Genomic DNA, 21,930 nt, shown 5'->3' with positions numbered 1-21,930 from the left:
CGCGCTGGTCCAGTATAATATCATACAGGTACATTCCTTTTTAACTGATTATTCAATTGTTTAATTACGGTTTACACGTGCTACTTTCCATGTAGCAGAGTTCAGGATAAATATTTTAATTACTACCGGAGCGGCCAGTTAATTTGCTACGTTTCAATTTATTAAACAGCAAGCACAAACAATGCAAAAGAGATAGCCCTTCCTGTGCACTCAGTGTCCTAATTCACTCCCTCGTTTTCATTCACTCCTTTAAGTGGACTTACTACTTAAGTGGACTTACGCGCGCGCGATCTGTGTTTGTGTTTGGAGCTCCGTCGAATTGATTCATTAATCCCTGATTTTCTTCTTTACCACTCATTTATAAACAAGCACTTTCTATTTTTATATCATGTGAACTTATCCTCGACACTATTCCTTATAAAAAACAATCGGATTGCTTTGATATCGCTACTTAGATCCAACTTTCCGAATCTCGGCTACTAGCCTTTAGCATTTCAAGCGTGGCCTCGCGCCTATCGACCCTCTCATTTTACACCCGTTTGACTGAAAGGATACGGGTTATATCCATCATTTCAGTCCTAAATTAGTAGTGATATTGGTAGTATCACTACTAATTTACTGTTCATCTGTTATAATGGCGAACATATCGGATGTGTGTCTAACGTTACCTCTGAGTGCAGGTGAGGACACATTCGAGCTGGTTTCGGTACGATTGGAGCTGGATTCGGTGGAGAAACAGATCCGTGTTCTGCTGGTGAAGCAAGCCGAGCTGCGAGATCGGCGATCAACGCTTGAAACATCACGCGCCGATGCTCACAAGTCAGTGGTTAGTAACTTTTTGACTCAGACTTCGTCTACTCCGTGCGTTTCTCTGCCCAGGAGGACGCGATCATCTCTTCCTTCATTCACTCCGGCACCGAGGCAACATCATGGACCCTGGATGATCCCACAGCGGAAGACACGAGCCAGGACCAGACCAAGGACTTCCCCTCCCCTCCCGGTCTTCGAGATCTCCACCCGGAACCGCTTCTCCCCTCTTCGCGAGCCGGAACGTGACGCCGCCGTGATCATCGGCACTTCCATGGTCCGTCATGTCCGTGCTACCTCAGGTTAGCGTAAGGTGCGCACTCACTGCTTTCCTGGTGCTCGTGTTCTTGATGTCGCTGCACAGATTCCCGAGATCCTGAACGGTGACGAGCGCATCGGAGCTGTGGTCCTACACGCGGGGACGAACGACATCAGGCTGCGGCAGACGGAGGTTCTGAAGAAGGACTACAGAAGCCTGATCGAGACGGTTCGCAGCACATCGCCTGAAGCGATCATCGTGTCTGGACCGCTTCCCACGTACCGACTAGGACAAGAAAGGTTCAGTAGATTATTTGCTCTAAATGAATGGTTAATGTCATGGTGTAATGAACAGAAACTGCTCTTTGTAAATAATTGGAATCTGTTCTGGGAGCGACCTAGGCTCTACCGTGCTGATGGCCTGCACCCCAGCAGAATCGGAGCGGCGGTTCTGTCAGACAACATCTCCAAGACGTTACACACCATATGACTAGTAAGTCAAAGTCCAAATCACAGTCTTTGCTGTCCCAACTTAATTGATATAAGTAGTGTAGAACATTATATAGAAACTGTGTGTATTCCTCGCTTAGTGAGGCCAAACAATAAATCTAGTGTAGGATCTAGCAAAAATCTTATTGTAATTAAACCAGAAAATCTAAATATCAGTGAACAAAAACAATTTCTAAAGCTAGGTCTTCTAAACATTAGATCGCTCACACCTAAGGCGGTTATTGTAAATGAAATGGTCACAGATAATAGTTTCGATGTACTTTGCCTTACTGAAACCTGGCTTAAACCAAATGATTATTTCGGTCTAAATGAGTCTACTCCACCAGGATACTGTTATAAGCATGAGCCCCGTCTGATCGGTCGTGGCGGCGGTGTTGCAACAATCTATAGAGATATTCTTAATGTTACTCAGAAAACAGGTCACAGGTTTAATTTGTTTGAAGTACTTGTGCTAAATGTTACGCTCTTAGATGCAAGAAACAAATCCATATTATCTCTAGCCTTGGCTACCCTATATAGACCTCCAGGGCCCTATGCTGACTTCTTAAAAGAGTTTGCATACTTTCTCTCAGATCTATTGGTCAATGTCGATAAAGCAATAATTGTTGGAGACTTTAACATACACGTAGATAATACAAATGATGCGTTAGGGGCTGCGTTTACAGATTTATTAAACTCCTTTGGGGTCACGCAAAACGTCAGTGGTCCCACTCATCGTCTAAATCATACACTAGATTTAATTATATCATATGGAACCAATCCAACTGATATAAATATTATACCGCAAAGTGATGATCTCACTGATCATTACATGGTAACTTGTATAATACGTACTGCTGAAATTTGTCATGTTGCGCCACTTTATAGACCAGGCAGAACAATCCTTCCAACCACTATAGATAGATTCTCAAATAGCTTACCTGATCTATCTCAGCTGCGCAGTGCACCCAAACAAACAGATGAACTAGAGGAAATGACTAGCAGTTTGAGCACCATGTTCTCTAGTACACTAGATATTGTTGCACCAATTAGATTAAAAAAGGTTAGAGAGAAAACTAAAGCACCATGGTACAACAGTGCTATGCATGCAATCAAAAGAGAAACTCGTAACTTAGAGCGTAAATGGAAACAAACTAATTTAGAGGTCTTTAGAATCGCGTGGAAAGACAGTATGTCACGTTATAAAAAGGCTCTAAAAGCAGCCAGGGCTGAGCATCTCCGCAAACTAATAGAAAATAACCAAAATAATCCAAGGTTTTTATTCAACACCGTGGCTAGACTAACAAATAAACAAACATCACCAGAGCAAAATATTCCATTACAATATAGTAGTAATGATTTTATGAATTACTTCAATGAGAAAATAGAAAGCATCCGAAACACAATTGTAAATATACAATCCTCTATGATGTCTTATGATTCAGCCTCAATTATGGCCCCTCTAGAACAACTACACCGCTTTACAACTATAGGACAGGAAGAGCTAAATAAACTTATCATTGCATCTAAACCAACAACATGTTTATTAGATCCAATACCCACTAAACTACTGAAAGAAGTGTTACCTGTAGTCGAAGAGCCTCTTCTTAATATTATTAACTCGTCTTTATTTTTAGGTCATGTTCCAAAAATATTCAAGCTGGCAGTAATAAAACCTCTCATTAAGAAACCGCAATTAGATCCAAATAATTTTAGCAAATTACAGACCCATCTCAAATCTTCCATTTATGTCTAAAATACTAGAAAAAATTGTGTCCGCTCAATTGTGCTCTTTCTTACAAGAAAATGATATCTATGAAAAATTCCAGTTGGGATTCAGACCGCATCATAGCACAGAAACTGCGCTAGTTAAAATTACAAATGATTTACTTTTAGCTTCTGACCAAGGCTGTATCTCAATACTAGTTCTACTCGATCTTAGTGCTGCGTTCGATACTATCGATCATAAAATACTCTTGGATCGACTACAAAACTACACTGGTGTTCAGGGACAGGCATTAAGCTGGTTTAGATCGTACTTATCAGACCGTTACCATTTTGTCTGTTTAAATGGGGAAAAATCAAAGATAACGTCAGTAGACTATGGAGTGCCGCAAGGATCGGTGTTAGGCCCTCTGCTATTCTCAATATATATGCTGCCACTTGGTAATATTATAAGAAAACATGGAATTAATTTCCACTGTTATGCTGATGACACTCAATTATATATCTCATCACGACCAGATGAAAACACTAACTTATCTAAATTGACAGAGTGTCTAAATGATATAAAATGCTGGATGACGTGTAATTTCCTGCTATTAAATTCAGATAAAACGGAGGTACTACTTATTGGTCCAAAAAACTACCCACAAAATCCCTTACAATACAACTTTAATTTAGAAGGATGTCCTGTTACTTTATCCAATACAGTAAAAGACCTGGGTGTTATACTAGACCGCAACTTGACTTTCGAATATTTCATATATTACAAGAACAGCCTTTTTCCACCTTAGAAACATTGCTAAGCTACGCAACATGCTATCTGTTTCTGATGCAGAAAAGTTAGTTCATGCATTCATGACCTCGAGACTAGATTACTGTAATGCTTTATTAGCTGGCTGTCCTGCATCCTCAATCAACAAGCTACAGTTAGTGCAAAATGCAGCTGCTAGAGTTCTTACTAGATCAAGAAAATATGATCATATAACAACTATTTTATCATCTCTACACTGGTTACCTATTAAGTTACGTATCAATTACAAAGTATTCCTACTGACCTATAAAGCCCTAAATGGTTTAGCTCCTGTGTATTTAACAGACCTTCTATCGCCATACAATCCATCGCGTTCTTTAAGCTCACTAAATTCGAGGCTTCTGGTCATTCCTAGGATATCTAAGTCCACTAAAGGAGGGAGGGCGTTCTCGCATTTAGCTCCTAAACTCTGGAATAGCCTTCCTGATATTGTACGAGACTCAGACTCGCTGTCCCAGTTTAAAACTAGATTAAAGACGCATCTCTTTAACCAAGCATTCACTTAATGCTTAACCTTTGATACTACTGCTGAATCAGTTCGAATGCATTAACATTATGAACATCAGCTATGCTAATTATTTCCCATCTGCCTTTCTGCTGTTATCTCGGGACGCTAGTCCCGAGGTAAATAGCGTTCGTCAGCTCCAGTTTGTATCCAGCCTCTCACGGAGACTTCAGATGCCCCAACACCTGCGATGAGACGACTCGACGCCTGTGAAGAGACGACTCGACGCCTGTGAAGAGACGACTCGACGCCTGTGAAGAGACGACTCAAAGCCGGCGATATGTTATGCCATAAATTAATACTTGATTAACTAACTGTATTTTTCTATGTACATTTCCGAAATGCAATTTCTGTAAAGCTGCTTTGAGACAATGTGTATTGTGAAAAGCGCTATACAAATAAATTTGAATTGAATTGAATTGAACTAGAACTGAAAGAAAATAAATTAAAGCTAAAGTTAAACGAAAATTAAAATCAAAACTGAAAAGATAAAATAAAAGCAAATTCAAAAAACAAATAATAAAATGGTAGCATATATAGGCTATTAAAGGGTTAGAATAGTCCATGTGACTACAGTGGTTCAGCCTTAATGTTATGAAGCGACGAGAATACTTTTTGTGCGCAAAATCCCACAAAAATTATGACTTTATTCAACAATCTCTTCTCTTAAACGTCATTCTCCTCCAATGTTGACGTATTTTTTGCTACGTCAGAACACTGCCTCCATTACTTCCATTTTGGCCATTGAAAGTGGTCGTTGCATTGCTGTCTATAGAGGGGTCAGAAAGCTCTCGGATTTCATCAAAGATCTCCATTTGTGTTCCGAAGATGAACAAAGGTCTTACAGGTTTGGAACAACATGAGGGTGAGTAATTGATGACAGAAATTACATTTTTGGGTGAAATAACCCTTTAATAATACTAAAATAGCACTGAGTCCAGCTTTAATTCAAACAGCATGACAGCTATTGCTAAATCAGGGAAAACTTTAATATGTCAATAAAAAATGAATAGAAAAGGAGAGGTCGAACATGGGTTACATTTCATTTCTAAGATGTCTAATTCTTTAAAGTGTCTACAAATATGTGTAAACTATTTATGGGGCCACATATAGGCCTATGTGATTCTAATTTCAGTGAGATTAGAAAAAAATCTAAGAGACTGTTTGTCATCCATTTTGCTACAGTATACACTTTTATTATCAGCAAAGTAAATTAATTTGTGAATTGGGATTTGAGATGCAATCCAAGTTAAATGTACATTTTGAGAATTTTATTTATTATTTGAGCATTTGATTTATCATACTTTTTAGGAAAAACTTCCATATAAAGTCAATCATTAGGATATATAGGCAACTTAAAACTGAAGTTTGATGTCGTTTCTGTGCCACTAGCGTCACCGAACGGAACTGCATAAATAAACATAAATATTTTCAAAACAACTTTCCTAATACAGTAAACAGATAATCCCGCCCCCAACACAGGCTATTGGTCAGTGCATGTTGTTGTGTAGAGCAAGACGTCCACCCATCTAGGGGTCAGGAGGGGAGGTAACAAAGGAAAAAGCGTAAAAAAGTGAGGAAAAGAAAGTCGAGAGCACACTTAAATCCTCTGTCCCAGTGAAGATGAGACCAAATTATTTATATAAACAAAATTTTACTTACAAAAATAAGGCATTGCATACGGTAAAGGGGAGTAAAGGCTCAGGGGAGAGCAAGGCCTAAAATAACAAACAAAACATTTTTCTATTTGTCTTTTTTTCTCTCTCTTAGGTTAGTTAACTCCTCCCTAAATGAGTTAGTGGATCTGGAGATTGTAGTCCTGTAATTTGAGGGCACAGCGCAACAAACGCTGGTGGGTAGGACATGTTAGAGAGAAAAGCCAAAGGATTATGGTCTGTATTAGTTATTGGATTAACATCAGAATGGTCTATCTCTATGCATATTAAGATGGGATAGGAAAGTAGGCTTTAATTCTGAAAAAGTTATATACTTAAGCTTTGAAGATGATGTCCAAATCTGGTTATAGAATCCGGTTGTCACTCCCGTAAATAGGCCTATAATAGACTTGTTTTTAGAGAATATATCTCGAACTAAATGTTGTTATTTTTTAACATAATTGTAACTAGTTTTTTCTTGTTTTAAGCAAAAAAATCACTTATCAATAAATCAACTTTCATTGAAGAAACATAAATGTAAAATAAATGCCTGAAAATAAATGTAAATATCAAGAAAATGGCACATCATGTGATTTGAATGTTAACTTCCGTATGTTAATATGTTGCTTTAGGCACTTAATGGCATTCTCAAAGCTAACACAAATTTCACAATACGAATTACTTTTATCTTAAGTGACTGTGTATTGAAGGTTAGGCTTTGTTATCCTGTAAGCTGAACCCATGACTTTGTCATTGCTCTACAATTTCATATCTATGTCCAAGTTAAGCTAAATTAACCAACATATGAACTTCATCTACAGTGATTTTCCCTTTCAGGTACTGTCATACTGAACTTCATTCCTATGCGATACATTTCCATATTCTTAACATACTGTATGCCTTAATATATATAAAAGATTTAAATCATATTAGATACTTTTATCACAACTGAGCTAACATAAGGGTGAAGTGTAAATAATTTAAAGTGTAAATAAAAAGTGGATGTTGATATTTTTGTCATGTTCCTGGTCCAGTTGTAAAATAAAAGTTCTTACTTTATTTCTTTAATCAAAATGTTTCAAAGGAAACATGATTTGTTGGGAATAGTGTTTAAATTTCACAAACAAATGTCAAGCTGAAAAAGCATACACAGATTCATACTTCAAAAATCCTCTGTATACCACCCAGGCTCCTTTGGCATACTATTTTTAGTCTATTATAATTAAACAACTTTAATTAATCCAGAATCCAGATTGGAATTCAAGCTCAAAGATCTGACTGCATTCCAGAGAGAATCTTACCTGAATCCAGAACTGAAATCTCCACTCAACAAAGACTGAGTTCCAGAACTGAAATCTCCACTAAACAAAGACTGAGTTCCAGAACTGAATTCTGAAACTTCAAAGCTCAACAAAGAACAAACTTTTTTTTGACTGAGTTCCAGACGGAATCCTTTCTGTATAAACAACGATTTGGTGAGTTTCACTCAATTCAAAGAACCACTGAAGACCAGTACAAATCTCTGCGCCGTCAGAGAACAGTTATCAGACAGCTGCAGTGTTTGGCTGACAAAGTTACCCTTTAAAAGTTTATTTTAAAGATGAAAGTATAGCCTCTACGTTGCTAGAGAAGGTATCCTCTAAAGTTAGGGAAGGTTAACATTACGTGTTAATATTGGTGAACCTCTGTTCAAACAGGGATGTGTTTATCCTCTAAAAGTTAGGAAGGTGAAAGATCCTTTGCATTTTCCTTTTAGAGAAGATTAGCGTAACGTGCTAATATTTTGTGTGTTACCCTTTTCTCTGGGCAAGGAAGGTTAACTGTGTTATCGAGTGTAGCCTCTTTTGATCAGAGAAGATTTAGTGTTTTTGTTTGTTTTATCCTCTAAAAGTTAAGAAGGTGAAAGATCCTTTGCATTTTTCTTTTAGGGAAGATTAGCGTAACATGCTAATAGTTTGTGATGTGTTGGTAACAAGGAAGTTTAACAATAGTTGATTTGTGTTAACAAGCGTACCCTCTGTGATCAGAGAAGTTTAGTGTTTGTTTGTGTGGTAACAAAGAAATCCACAAAATGATTAAGAAAAGTGCTAGACTAATCTCCACAACTAAAAAAGGTGGTCTTGCTACTCCTTTGTGGTCAGATAGCGAATTTAAAACACTGTTAGGAGAACAGATGGATCTAATAGTCACTGAAAAAGTTAGACAAGAACTAACACAGAAATATGAGATTCATCCAGATAAGATTTGGTCTGTAGAAGAGTGTAAAAAGGTTCTAGGAGCAAGTGTTCGCAAGAACAATGTGGAAGCAATTATCTGTTGTCACAGAGAATTTGGTTTAGCAGTAGCTACACAACAGTCTCAGCGTAACTCAGAACTAGAAAAAGAGAACAAAGAGCTACGTGCTAGAATTTCTTCTTTGACTAAGAAATTGAACCGCAACAAACCTATAGAAAAAAATGATGTAGAAGAAGTTAGTCAGCCGGATAACATTTACCCTGACTTACGAGCGTTCTTTGAAACAGATGCGGCTCTCCGCCCAGTAACTGATGTGCCTGTAAATTCAGTAAATGTGTGTGGTGCTAGAAAGAGATCGCAGGGAATTGAGGGAACTGAAAGTGTTCCTCCCAACTCTTCTGTTGTCTAAATCCAAACTGTTGCAAAAGCACTTGGACCTAAAGACATAAAGCGACTGTCCCAGAGCCTACCTTCAGCACGTAAACAGTTTTCTGAATTTAGAAGAACATTAATCAGCAAAATGCGTCTATATGACATGTCGTTAACAGAGGTCACACAGTTAATGTCACAAATTTTAACTGAAACTCAATTCAACAGTTTTGAATCTGCCGTGACTTCTGAACTACAACATGCCAGTAGAAGTGATATGAGAGAAGGTGTTTTGAAAATCCTAAAGAATATCTTAGGGCCCAAAATAGATTGGTCTAGAATTACTAGCTGTGTACAAAAGAAAGATGAAAATGTGTGTGAATATACTGAGAGGTTTTGTCAGTCAGCTGTAACGTACAGTGGAATAGTGGATGACTCTGAAAGTGTGCTTGATGACAAAGGACCACTGATTCGTATCTGGTCAGATGGTCTTGTTGCTGAATACAGAAGAGCTTTGCCATTCCTAGATATAGCTTGGTCTAACAGAACTCTCAGAAGTAACTGAAGGGGGTGGATTGGAATCCACTGCTGCTTCAATGTATATGTAATGATTGATTATAATTAAGGTATTAATCAATATTTTTCCTTCTAAATATCAAATGAATTGAATGACTTCTCTGGAGATTTTACTTTATTTATATAAGTTACCAGTGTGATTACTGAAATGTTCTTTTCATGTATTCTTTAATGTCTGTATTTGATATCTGAATGCAGTGCTTGCTTATTTAACACAGCTTCCAGAAATGAAATAGATACTTGTTTTGTGTTTGAGAAAGGTCTTCAATGTGTTAAAACATATAGGTGTCATTGAAGCCAATCGTTTAAGGGGCCATTTCTTTGTTAAAGCCTTTCTTTCCAGTTAGACTAAAGTTTAGCTATCCTTGAGAGAAAGAACGCATTATCTTGATGTTTTGAGAGGACTCTCCGGTTTATAGTGAGAGCCTGGCCAAATCCAACCTTGGAAAAGCTGTGTGTCGGTGTGTGTGTTAGTCTTCTTGGTTACAGATTAAGGAACCACTGGCATTATTGGAGATTGACTGAGTTGTTGTTCTGGACATGCTGGCGCCCAGCAACCCAAATCTGCGACCTGGAAGGTCATGACTTGCCTAACTTCAGCTGCATAATCGATGGAGATATGCTTCAGTCTATCTGTATATGTGTGGAAAATTACTGTGTTTATCTATTTCATAGCCAATGAGAATCATTCATCCTGTAAGCAATGACGTAGCTTAGACCTTGGAAATCGTATAACTGCTGTGATCTTTGTAACTGTAAGCGGGGCGGCCTACGAACTCCTGTGCGAGTATTGAAGCTGACTTCTGCTGATGAAACTGCAAACTATCTTCAGTAAATATTTTCTTTAATTTTTTATAATTCTGACTCTGGGTCTTCATTCTTCATATCTGGTTCTGGGTCTTTAACTGTACACCCCTTACATGTACTGGGCATGCTGGGCATTAATGGTGTAGCACCACCCCAGCAGAGTACGTCCCTGGACGGGAGGTCCAGTGGCACCGTAAACCTGCTCAATCTCTTCCATCTCAGATAGGGGATCCCCGAATTTAGTGAATCAGGCAGTTAGGGATACTAACAAAAATAGGGTTGTTTGCCAGGGATGCATCAGGAACGATCCCGAGAGTGAAAAAAAAAAAGAAAAAAAAAGTTGTGACCCAAATTGGCATGGACCAGTATATGTAACTGTGATTTTGGAGTATACTCTGCAGTTTCATCACGGAGAAGCCAAGCTGTGTTGTTCAAAGATCGCCGCCTCCATTTCTGCAATGACTTCAGGCAGTCCAAATGGCCCTGGTGACTCTTGATTGTGTCTTTCCTGAGCTCCAGAGAACAACAGATTTTGTTGAAGAAAACGGTCAAAGATTCTGTGATGGGAAAAAGCGGTTACCAGTGGGCACGAGTGACCATCTCTATGACGGGTAAGACCTTCTTTGGCCAGACAGGGGGCAACCTAAGGCAGGGGGGTCACGTTAAGTCACTGGGCATCTCCTGAATGGAGGTGTGTTATGTGAGACAGGTATGAGAGTTGAGCAGGAGCTGTGAGGCCAGCAGCGTCCTTATACCGTTAAGGGGAGATGAAGCGGTGACGAGTTACTGCAGTCTGCCCCAGAAACAAAGCTCCTCTATACCACTCCCCAGAAACCGCATTAGTTGTATGGCTTGTTTTTCATTGTGACAAGCGTCTGAAAATATGCCAGGGGGGACAACACCCTGATGGAGGTTATAGATAAAGAGCTAACTGGAATGGGCTTTCGGGGTTCAGTCGGGGCCATGAAGTGATTCCCATTAGTTGTTGTGGAGACAGTAATAAAACTTTTTGATGTCGGTTGCCTTATGGGCAAGGAAAATCATAGTGTTGATTTTGAACTAATATGTCTATAACATAGTTTTAACTCTTGAAGGTCGTTAGACATGGTGGTGGCTAAAGATGAAGACAGCTTTTGATTTAAGAAAAGTCTGGGTAACAAAGGTGAATGGTCAAAGATTATTGTAACGAATTTAATATTACATTTTATATAAGTTACAGTCTTAGAAATGTATTTATAGTGAGAGAGACTGCTTGAGCGGAGGAAGGGATGGTAACTGTGTCTGTCTTTCTGTCATCGGCCTGCTAGAGCAAGCTGAAGCAAAATAATGATAATGAAACAAAACAACCCAGCTGACCTCGTTAAATTCTAATGAATAATGAACAGGCATGCTTTGAAACTGGTTAAGAGACCATGTAAAATTAGGTAGAAGCTACAGGAAAATGGGAAGTTTAAAATCTTATTTAAAATTTAAATCTTTTAGCAATAATATAAAGAAAAATGAACATTGAAAATGAACAGTTAAACTATGTGTGTCTAGTATGAGTGCGTGTGATGGTGACAGCACTTTATGTCTTGTATGTATTAGTTTGGGGTACTATTATTTCCTGATTTTGAGGATATTGTGTCATTAACCTCTGGAATTAGTGTTTTATCATTACAGATGGGTTAAGTGAAATGACCAACTTTAAAAAAAGTTGATAATTCTAAGTCAATCTGATGAAAAGACAATGCAGAACATGGGACGAGCTTTAATTGGAGTGGTTCTCCAGCTCTGTCTGCTATTGGTAATTATGAATGGTTTTGTCATTTATGATATTGAACTGAATTACGCTCTGGATTAGTATTTTATATAAATTGGAATTGTAAAGAAGATTGCCGTCCATTCTGGGGTAAAACTCTTGTCTAAATTCAACTGAGGGTCTAAATTTAAATAGACAACTAGGTGGGATCATAAGGATAAACGTAGGAAAAAAAAATATATATATATATATAGACTTGACGGCAGAGAGACAAAGTGACACATTGGCTAAGTCACTACCCAAATTATCCAGAGTGAGCTCCCTCATTTTTATTGAAAGGCCGGAGGGCGAACAAAGGAGGAGTGAATATAACTTCTAAAAAGAAAAGGTTTTATTTCTCAATCCATTAAATGTATGTATGACATTAGATGTCTAAGAAAACTACAATTTAATAAAGGTAAAAAGAGAAAGCAGCTATATGGCTGTGGGCTGGGATCTGAGTAACATAATATTTTGGTTTCTGTAAAACTGTAAAGATAAGTGGAACTGAGACAAATACTGTGAGAAGTAGTTATAATGAAAAATAAAGTTGAAGTTAATGATAAGAAAACAAGAGTATTGAAGAATTAATAAAATACCATGATTTCCCTAACGAGGGAACTTTAAGTGTCATTAGGCTGACAGTGGTGAGAGACTCGGATGCAGAAGGAACTGGCATGTAGGGCAAGATGGAAGAAATATAGTAGAAGAAAAAAAATGTATGTTATGAAAATACAATTTCTGATAGAATTTATGGAAGTCAAATTAAGTTTAAATGGTATGGAAAAGTGAGTTTCAAAATAAAAATAATAAGACATTGTATGATTGAAAGGGATTCAAGTGATATAAGGATAAGGAATGAACAAAAGCTTTATTAAGCAGAATGGGGAACGATCCTATATTTTAGTGGTAAAATAATGACTGAAATGAGGATGTGAATTTGTTTTATTTTATTTCTATTTTTGAAACAAACAAAAAAGGGTATAAGATGTTATACAATTAAAATGGTACATGCTATGTGACTGTAAACTGAAGGATGATTTCAGTAAAGACTTAAAGTGCTTACATCTATTATTATGGGCCTTAATTATTAATATTTTATTTGTTTGTTGTTTATTTTTAGTTAGACAACCATTGTGTTTTGAACCTAAAGGGTCTATAAAAGGGGTAGTGAAAATAATGGAATAACTATTCTTCTTAGTTTATTATAAAATGAATTGGAAATTATAAAAACTAGTGCATATATCCTGGTATTTATGATTAAATATGTACTTGTATTGTATCAGTTAATTTGATGATGAAACCAAATTAGCCAAGATGAATAATAGCTGTGTAAGACATGTAAAGACAGCTATGTCCAAAGGTTCTGGAGATCAATATTGTAGTATGTGGGATATTTAATTGATATTAAGTCATTGAAGGAAAAAGATATTGTTTGTTTTATAAAAATTAACCTGACAGAGGAGCATGGGTTAGAAACCTAACATTTTGAAGCAGCCTCTTTATGGATAGACCTGATGTGGTGTTTAGGACTCCACATTGGTCTAAAACGGGGGACTGAAGGGGGTGGATTGGAATCCACTGCTGCTTCAATGTATATGTAATGATTGATTATAATTAAGGTATTAATCAATATTTTTCCTTCTAAATATCAAATGAATTGAATGACTTCTCTGGAGATTTTACTTTATTTATATAAATTACCAGTGTGATTACTGACATGTTCTTTTCATGTATTCTTTAATGTCTGTATTTGATATCTGAATGCAGTGCTTGCTTATTTAACACAGCTTCCAGAAATGAAATAGGGACTTGTTTTGTGTTTGAGAAAGGTCTTCAATGTGTTAAAACATATAGGTGTCATTGAAGCCAATCGTTTAAGGGGCCATTTCTTTGTTAAAGCCTTTCTTTCCAGTTAGACTAAAGTTTAGCTATCCTTGAGAGAAAGAACGCATTATCTTGATGTTTTGAGAGGACTCTCCTGTTTATAGTGAGAGCCTGGCCAAATCCAACCTTGGAAAAGCTGTGTGTCTTGTGTGTGTTAGTCTTCTTGGTTACAGATTAAGGAACCACTGGCATTATTAGAGATTGACTGAGTGGTTGTTCTGGACATGCTGGCGCCCAGCAACCCAAATCTGCGACCTGGAAGGTCATGACGTGCCTAACTTCAGCTGCATAATCGATGGAGATATGCTTCAGTCTATCTGTATATGTGTGGAAAATTACTGTGTTTATCTATTTCATAGCCAATGAGAATCATTCATCCTGTAAGCAATGACGTAGCTAAGACCTTGGAAATCGTATAACTGCTGTGATCTTTGTAACTGTAAGCGGGGCGGCCTACGAACTCCTGTGCGAGTATTGAAGCTGACTTCTGCTGATGAAACTGCAAACTATCTTCAGTAAATATTTTCTTTAATTTTTTATAATTCTGACTCTGGGTCTTCATTCTTCATATCTGGTTCTGGGTCTTTAACTGTACACCCATTACATAACTTAGACAGTTTGGCAGCATGGGAAAGAGATGCTGATGTTAAAGCCAAAGTGAGAGTAGCAGCAGCAGCTACATTTAGCACAACGCCACCAGTAAACAGGTGGTCTAAAAAAGAAGGAAAATGCCACTACTGTGGAAAATTAGGACATTGGGAGAAAGAGTGTAGGAAGAAGTTGCAAGATACAAAAAGAAATGCTATGCATAATTCTGCTCCTTCTCAGCCTGCATACAACCCTGAAATAGTTCCGCAAGTTTCCACTGAAACTTTAGGACAGCTAGTTCAGGCTCTTCTAAGAGCACAAAAAGACCAGGAAAAAAACTAATTGTTGGGGCTGTTAGTAGCTACCTTTCACCTGTAATCCATCATAATGACAAAATAATTTTTGTGAAAGGTAGCATACAAGAGAAAGAAATTGATTTTTTGCTTGATACAGGTGCAGAGATTACAATAATTCCTACAAAATTGGCTAAAGGTTTAGACATACCGTACAAGAAAACCAAACTTTCTATAACTGGTGTAGTAGGTGAAGATTCTGTTTTGTATGAAACCCCGCCCATAGAGGCACAATTTGGCCCTAAAACTCTGACTACAAAACTGCTATGTGCTCCATGAAACACAGGTGCAATTTTAGGCATGGATCTCCTGAGACAGGTACATCTAACTTTAGACATGTCCTCAGAATCTGCTAGCATTCAAATTTCCTCAGCACAAGTTTCTACCAATAATGTAATCCCTCCAGAGTATGCTTTCTTACAGAATCATCCAATTTGGGCTAAAGACAAGGATGATTGTGGTTTGTTGACAGGTGTAGAACCAATAAAATTGACGGGGACTCCCCCTCCGGTCACCAAACAATATCCGATCAATAAGGAAGCTATACAGGGGATCAAACCTATTGTAGAAAAGTTGCTGATGCAGGGAGTGCTAGTTAAAACCAATAGTCCCTGTAACTCGCCCATCAAGAAATCCAATGGGACACGGAGACTTACAATAGACTACAGAGTAGCCAATAAAAATATTAATAAAATCACCCCTCTAGTGGCAGATCCTTCCACAATATTTAATGGCATACCATTAGAGAGTAAGATCTTTTCAGTAATTGATATGTCTAATGGATTCTTTTCTGTACCGTTGCACTCTGACAGCCAGCCATGGTTAGCTTTCACAGTTGACTATGAGCAATACCAATGGACACGTTTGCCACAGGGATTTCAAAACTCCCCAACCATATACCATCAAGCTGTCAGACGTGATTTGTGTGACCCAGAATGTCCGGTAAAACAGTCCACTATGATCCAATATGTCAATGATATTTTGATTGCCTCAACAGATCACGAGGTACATCAAACTGAATTGGCATCATTGTTGGACTATTTGCATAAGAAAGGACACATATGCAGCTTTCACAAAGCTCAAATTGCTAAAAAGCAAGTCACATTTCTGGGTCAAACAATTGGTGCAGGAAACAGATCCATTACACAGGATCGAGCGGCTTCAGTCAAAGCCATACCCCCGCCTACTACCATTAAAACACTCGATCATTTTTAGGAACAGCAGGTTACTGTAGACCTTGGATTGAAGACTATGCCTCAATTGCACAGCCGCTCTATGACTTGTTGAAAGGCCATGGTAAAGATTCTGATACTGTTTGTATGGAAGAATGTCACCTCAAAGCGTTCAATGATTTGAAGAGAGCACTATGTCAAGCACCAGCATTAGGAATTGCCCAAACTGATAGACCATTTGTGCTTTATGTCCATGAACATTTAAGCTTCATGACTGCATGTCTAATGCAAGATCATGGGGGCAGTTTACGCCCAATTCATTACTATTCTGGTAAACTTGACATAGTAGCTCAAGGTATGGGCCCCTGCCTCAGAGCAGTACAGGCAGTGCATCTAGCGCTTCAGGCTTCATCAGGAATGGTGTTAGGACAGTCTGTAAACGTAAGATGTCCGCACGCAGTGTCCGCATTAATGAATCAAGCAAAAGTCACTTCTGTCACTTCCTCTCGCTGGGGAAATTGGTTAGCAACTCTCACAGCCCCGAATATTGTCTTACAGCGTGCACCTGTCACGAATCCGTCCTCATGTATGATGTCTGCAATGACTGAGAATTTGTTAGAGGATGAAGGAGAAATGACTCACGATTGTGTTACGCTTACATATACACCTACGAGTGTAGTAAAAGAAACTGCAATAGAGAATTCAGAATTTGAGTTGTTTGTTGACGGGTCAGCTCAAGTAATTGAAGGTAACAGACGAGCAGGTTATGCAGTAATGTCCACCATGGAAGTGTTAGCTTCAGGACGTCTTCCAGATCATTTTTCAGCTCAAGCTGCAGAACTAGTAGCCTTAACAAGAGCATGCACACTAGCTTCAGGATCAGTTGCAAATATCTACACAGATTCCTGATATGCTTTTGGGGTAATTCATGATTTTGGTGTCAAACCAGACAGTTTCTAACTTCTGCTGGATCACCCATTAAGCATGCTGAATTAGTGAAAGATGTAATGTTTTCCATGAAACTTCCAAAGAAATTATCAGTGATCAAAGTGAAAGCACATCTCACAACTAATACTACGGAAGCTAAAGGTAATGCTATTGCTGATATGGCAGCTAAACAGGCTTGTTTCTATGCAACTGTACAAGTGTGTTCAGGTAGTGCAGCACAGAAGACAATTATGCCTCCTGAATCAATAATTGATCTGTACAAAGATGTTCCTCTGTATGAAGCATGGACATGGTTAGACAAAAGAGCCACAGTGGATTCATCTGGTTGCTGGACCAAAGGGGGAAAGTATGTCGCTCCCGAATCACTGCTGCCATATTTGGCTCAACAAATACACAGTTTAGGTCACAGTGGTCCAGCAACGATGAATCACAGGTTCTCAAATCAGTGGTGGAATCCAAAATTCAGAAATGTAGCCACAGAAACAGCCAAGAGGTGTGTTACATGTCAGAAAAATAATGATATACCAGCAGCCAATACACCAGCAGCACATACCCCAGCTCCACCAGGACCATTTCGTCACCTGCAAGTTGATTACATATCATTGCCTCGTTGTAAGGGAAAAACTGATGTTTTGGTAGTTATAGATAAGTTCTCAAGATGGGTAGAAGCTTATCCAACAGGGCGTGCTACAGTTGCACATACTGCTAAATGTCTTGTCACTGATTTCATTCCCAGATGGGGATTACCAGATAGCATTGACTCAGATCAAGGTACACACTTCACAGGAGAGGTAGTCAAGGAAGTGTCTAGAATGTTGCAGATTAAGTGGAACCTTCACTGCCCATACAGCCACAAGCATCAGGACAGGTTGAACGAATGAACAGAACAATCAAAACCAGACTAAGCAAAATGCATCAGGAAGGGGTACCATGGGTCGAAGCTCTGCCAGCAGTACTGTGTAGTATGAGAGCATCACCTAACAGAACAGTAGGACTGAGCCCTCATGAGATTATTACTGGACGCCCCATGCAGATGCCAGGTATGATTGATCTTAGAAATGCTGATGTACACATTGCCTCAGATGCCCTGATTGCTTACTGTGAAAACCTAACAAAGGCGGTACAGAGTGCCAGAGGGAGAGTTGAGTCATGTTGGCAGACTCCACCAGAAGGTGGACACACAATCATCCCAGGTCAATGGGTCATGATAAAGTCATTCAGAAACAAGCCGTTAGAACCTAAGTGGCATGGGCCACATCAAGTGATGTTGATTACAGCAGCTGCAGTATTGTGTCAGGGAAGGAAAACCTGGACTCATTGTACACACTGTAAGGTTGTTCCCCCACCAACAGGGATAGGTTAGGACACAGAACCAGTGAGGAGCCCCGGGAAGAACCAAACGCAACAGGCTTCGAGGGTTAACCCTGGGGTGAAGACTTCCCTCATAGGCCCTATCCTAGTCCATCCTTACCTCACTGTTCCTTAGGTGTCAAAGGTTTAAGAAATAGGGAAAGAGGGAACAACAATAGCAGACTCAGAAAAGTTTACAACCCTAGTGTTTGAACAAATACTGCTGCACTGTCTAGCAGACTCAGAAAAAGTTCACAATCCTAGTGTTTGAACAAATACTGCTCTCCTGTCTTTTGTTTTCTTTCTTACTCTGTGCAGATACCACTGATGACCCGAGACCCATACGCACTGACCTCGTCATCTGCGTATGAAGCCACAAGAAAACCTCAAGAAACAACTTGACCCACTTCCGAGCCAACTATCACAAAAGGATAAAGAAAAGAAAAAGAAAAAAAATACACAACGCAGAGACTCACATACGAAACCTTCAGTCATCCATCAACATGATCAAGATTGTCGTACCAGCAACATCACTGACACTCTCGCTTCGCACAAGATAATGATCTTACAGAACAGAGTGGCCTTGGATTCAACGCAAGGAGGAGCCTGCACCATTATCGGACCTGAGTGCTGCACTGCTTTAATGGATCCAACAGAGAACTTGAACAAGATCCAACAAGACATTCTTGATCTTTCAGCAAAATTACACCAGATGACTGAAGATAATTCTTCATGGTTCGGAAACTTGATTGGGAAACCCTGGCTGTGGATAAAGGAAATAGTTATTATGTTGTTGTTTGTTCTACTGGCGTACTATCTATGCGTCCACAGTATCAATTGCTTCATTCAACAAATTAATCACGCCTCTCACGAGAAAATCACAGTTCCAACCAGAAAAGACTATTATCCGTAAGAACTTCACAAACCCTGATTGCATGTTTGTTTTCTGTGTCAGCATGCAATTACAGAAAAGCAAACACAGAGCGCATTATGTGCCTGTAACTATCACAAGTTGCAAGAATGAATTTTTAATTGTTTAAATTTGTATATAGTGTGGGAGTTATTTAGAACTCCCAAAGGGGGAATTGAAGGAATACAACTTTGTCAAATGTTTAATTTAGTTTCATATATAAACTGAGAAAGTTCTGTAACTTGAATTTAGCATTCAGCTGTGGAGCACGAAACTCCTGTTTTATTCTGTGTCTCTATATACAGCTGTCAGACGGGTTTTCTTTCTATTGTAAGTTCACAATGTAATCCCTCCCTCTTATAATGTATATATATTACAATGTTTGACTCAAGAAGTCAGACGATGTTGGTATGACTGCAGCGACAAGCAATAAAAGAATTTCTGCTTGGAAAACTTCCTCTGTCTCCTGGTCTGAGCTTCTAACTTTTCTACAAGGAAAAAGTTCACTACATTAGCTAGGAAGAAAGATTAGAGATGGATAGAAAGTGCCACTCTTAGAAAGAAGAAAGAAATGAATAAAAAAAGAAAGAAACGTTAGGAAAAAAGAAAGAATAGTTAGAAAGAAAGATAAAATAGTTAGAAAGAAAGAAAGATGAATTACTTAGAAAGAAAGATCAGTTTGAAAAAAGAAAGAAAATAAAGATCAATTTGAAAGAAAGAAAGATTAGTTAGAAAGAAATAAAAATTAGTTTGAAAGAAATAAAAAGTAGTTAGAAAGAAAGAAAGATCAGTTTGAAAAAAGTGTTACGTTCCACGTGTTTTGTTTCACTGATCTGTTTCACGTGTTGGCCCTTATGTTCATTGTGTTTCTCTTTCGTCCCTAGTTCACTATCTCTGCTCGCAGGATTGCTGTGATTGGCTGAGCCGGACGTTAGTCATCATTGAGGCGACGTTCCAGAACCAATCAAAGGCCGTTCAGCTGGGTTTAAGAGAGTGGCGCGTTCATTCATTCTCTCTCTCTCTCCTGTGGCGCGTTCACTCTCTCTCTTCTGTGGCGTGTTGAGCTCTGTGTAGCAAACTGAGTGAAGTGCGATGTTGAGCTCTGTGTAGCGAACTGAGTGATGTGCGATGTATTGGTGTGTTTATTCCATATCATAGAGGCATTACGATAATCTGGGAGGACGAACGGTAGGTCAGTATGCCGCGGTATACACTGCCCGTAGGTCTGTCTCTGGTATACACACTAGGTTAGTGGTGAGCGCCAACCCTTGTAGTTTTGTTATTTAGTTAGGTTAGTCAGCGCCGCGTGCGTGAAGATTGCGGTTTCTTTTTCACATTTTGTTTTGAGTAGGGTTAGGGTTAGCTTAAGGATTGTTTTTGTTTTATTATGTTCTTTCCTTTGGCGCCACTCTTTGTTTGTCTCCCAATCTTTTTTTTTATTATTGCATTGTACATAGCGCATACATTGTCCTGTTACTGGAACTAGTGGCTTCGGCTTTTTTTTTTGTGTAATAAAACCCAGTAATTTTTCTCTTTCCAGTCTACTTCACATCTAGCAGCATATTAATATTTTAATGGTACGACATTCCCTAGGCCTTTTAAAGATCGTAACATTAAATGGGGGCTCGTCCGTTGCGAGAGGTCCAGGATCTTAAAAGTCATATTTTTTTTTCTGAGATATTGATTGCTGCTGATGTGAGTGGTGGAATGACCATGTTCAGTGTTTCCTTTGTAGAGTATTAGTGTTCGCGAGGTAGTGATTAGCAGATGGGCTGGTGGACTATTTTGGTTAGTGATTCTGGCTGATTTTGATTTCGACACCTTTGTTAGCGCACCTACGGTGGAGCAATTTGATAGGTGTAGAAAAGATGACTTGATGTGTATCGCTGCTCATTTCCAGATCGCTGTTTCGAAGCAGCGGCCTAAAAGGGAGATTAAGTCTACTGTGTCCCAAAGGTTGGTGGAATTATGTGTCTTGCAGTTGCCTGTCGGTGATGTTGCCTCTGGTGCGGAAGAAGGCCCTGGTGAGGAGGAGCTGAGCGAAACGGCTGAGGTGGAGGGTTCTGAAGCCAAAGCTGTTCTGCCGCCCTTCTATCCTTCCTCTCCTGGCTCAGATGAGGCTGGTACGCGAGTGAAGGTCCGTTTAGCACGAGTGCAAATGGAGTCACGCGAACGAGCAGAAAGCCGTCGAATTGAGGCTGATCTGAAATTTCGACTTGAAATCCGTAAACTCGAAATCGAGGCGGAGACGCAGGTGAAGCTGCGTGAACTTGAATTGAGTGCAGGCAAGGTGACACCTGTTCCAGTTACGCAACCCTTACAGCCCGCTGATGCTTGCTTGGGGGGAACCACCTTTGAGGTCAGTAGACATATTTCGCTTGTGCCGCAGTTTCGAGAAACAGAGGTTGATTCATATTTTAATGTATTTGAGCGGATTGCGTCTACACTTCAGTGGCCCAAAGAGGTCTGGCCGTTGCTGTTACAGTGCAAGTTAACTGGGAAAGCCCAAGATGTTTGCGCTACATTGTCGTTAGAGGATAGCGTGAATTACGAAGCAGTAAAAGCTGCAATTTTGCGCGCGTATGAGCTGGTACCCGAAGCCTATAGGCAACGGTTTAGAAGCCATCAGAAAAGATCAATCATTTGTTGAATTTGCGCGAGAGAAAAGCGTATTGTTTGATAAGTGGTGCATATCGAGTAAGGTG

General features: G+C 39.1%; 1 long non-coding RNA gene across 1 annotated transcript; it reads left to right on the top strand.

Annotated features, from left to right (window-relative positions):
• The first annotated feature begins 1,322 nt into the window (after positions 1-1,322).
• LOC143696965 (uncharacterized) lies at positions 1,323-6,158 on the top strand. Its single transcript, XR_013186104.1, has 2 exons — positions 1,323-1,558; positions 4,733-6,158. It is a non-coding gene; the product is annotated as an uncharacterized LOC143696965 (long non-coding RNA).
• The last annotated feature ends 15,772 nt before the right edge of the window (positions 6,159-21,930 follow it).

The sequence above is a fragment of the Siphateles boraxobius genome, unplaced genomic scaffold, assembly GCF_051911475.1.
Source record: "Siphateles boraxobius isolate OS27281-9 unplaced genomic scaffold, OSU_SipBor_1 31, whole genome shotgun sequence".
NCBI lineage: Eukaryota > Metazoa > Chordata > Actinopteri > Cypriniformes > Leuciscidae > Siphateles > Siphateles boraxobius.
Note: the sequence above shows the minus strand (reverse complement) of the source record. Positions and strands in the feature narration are given on the sequence as shown.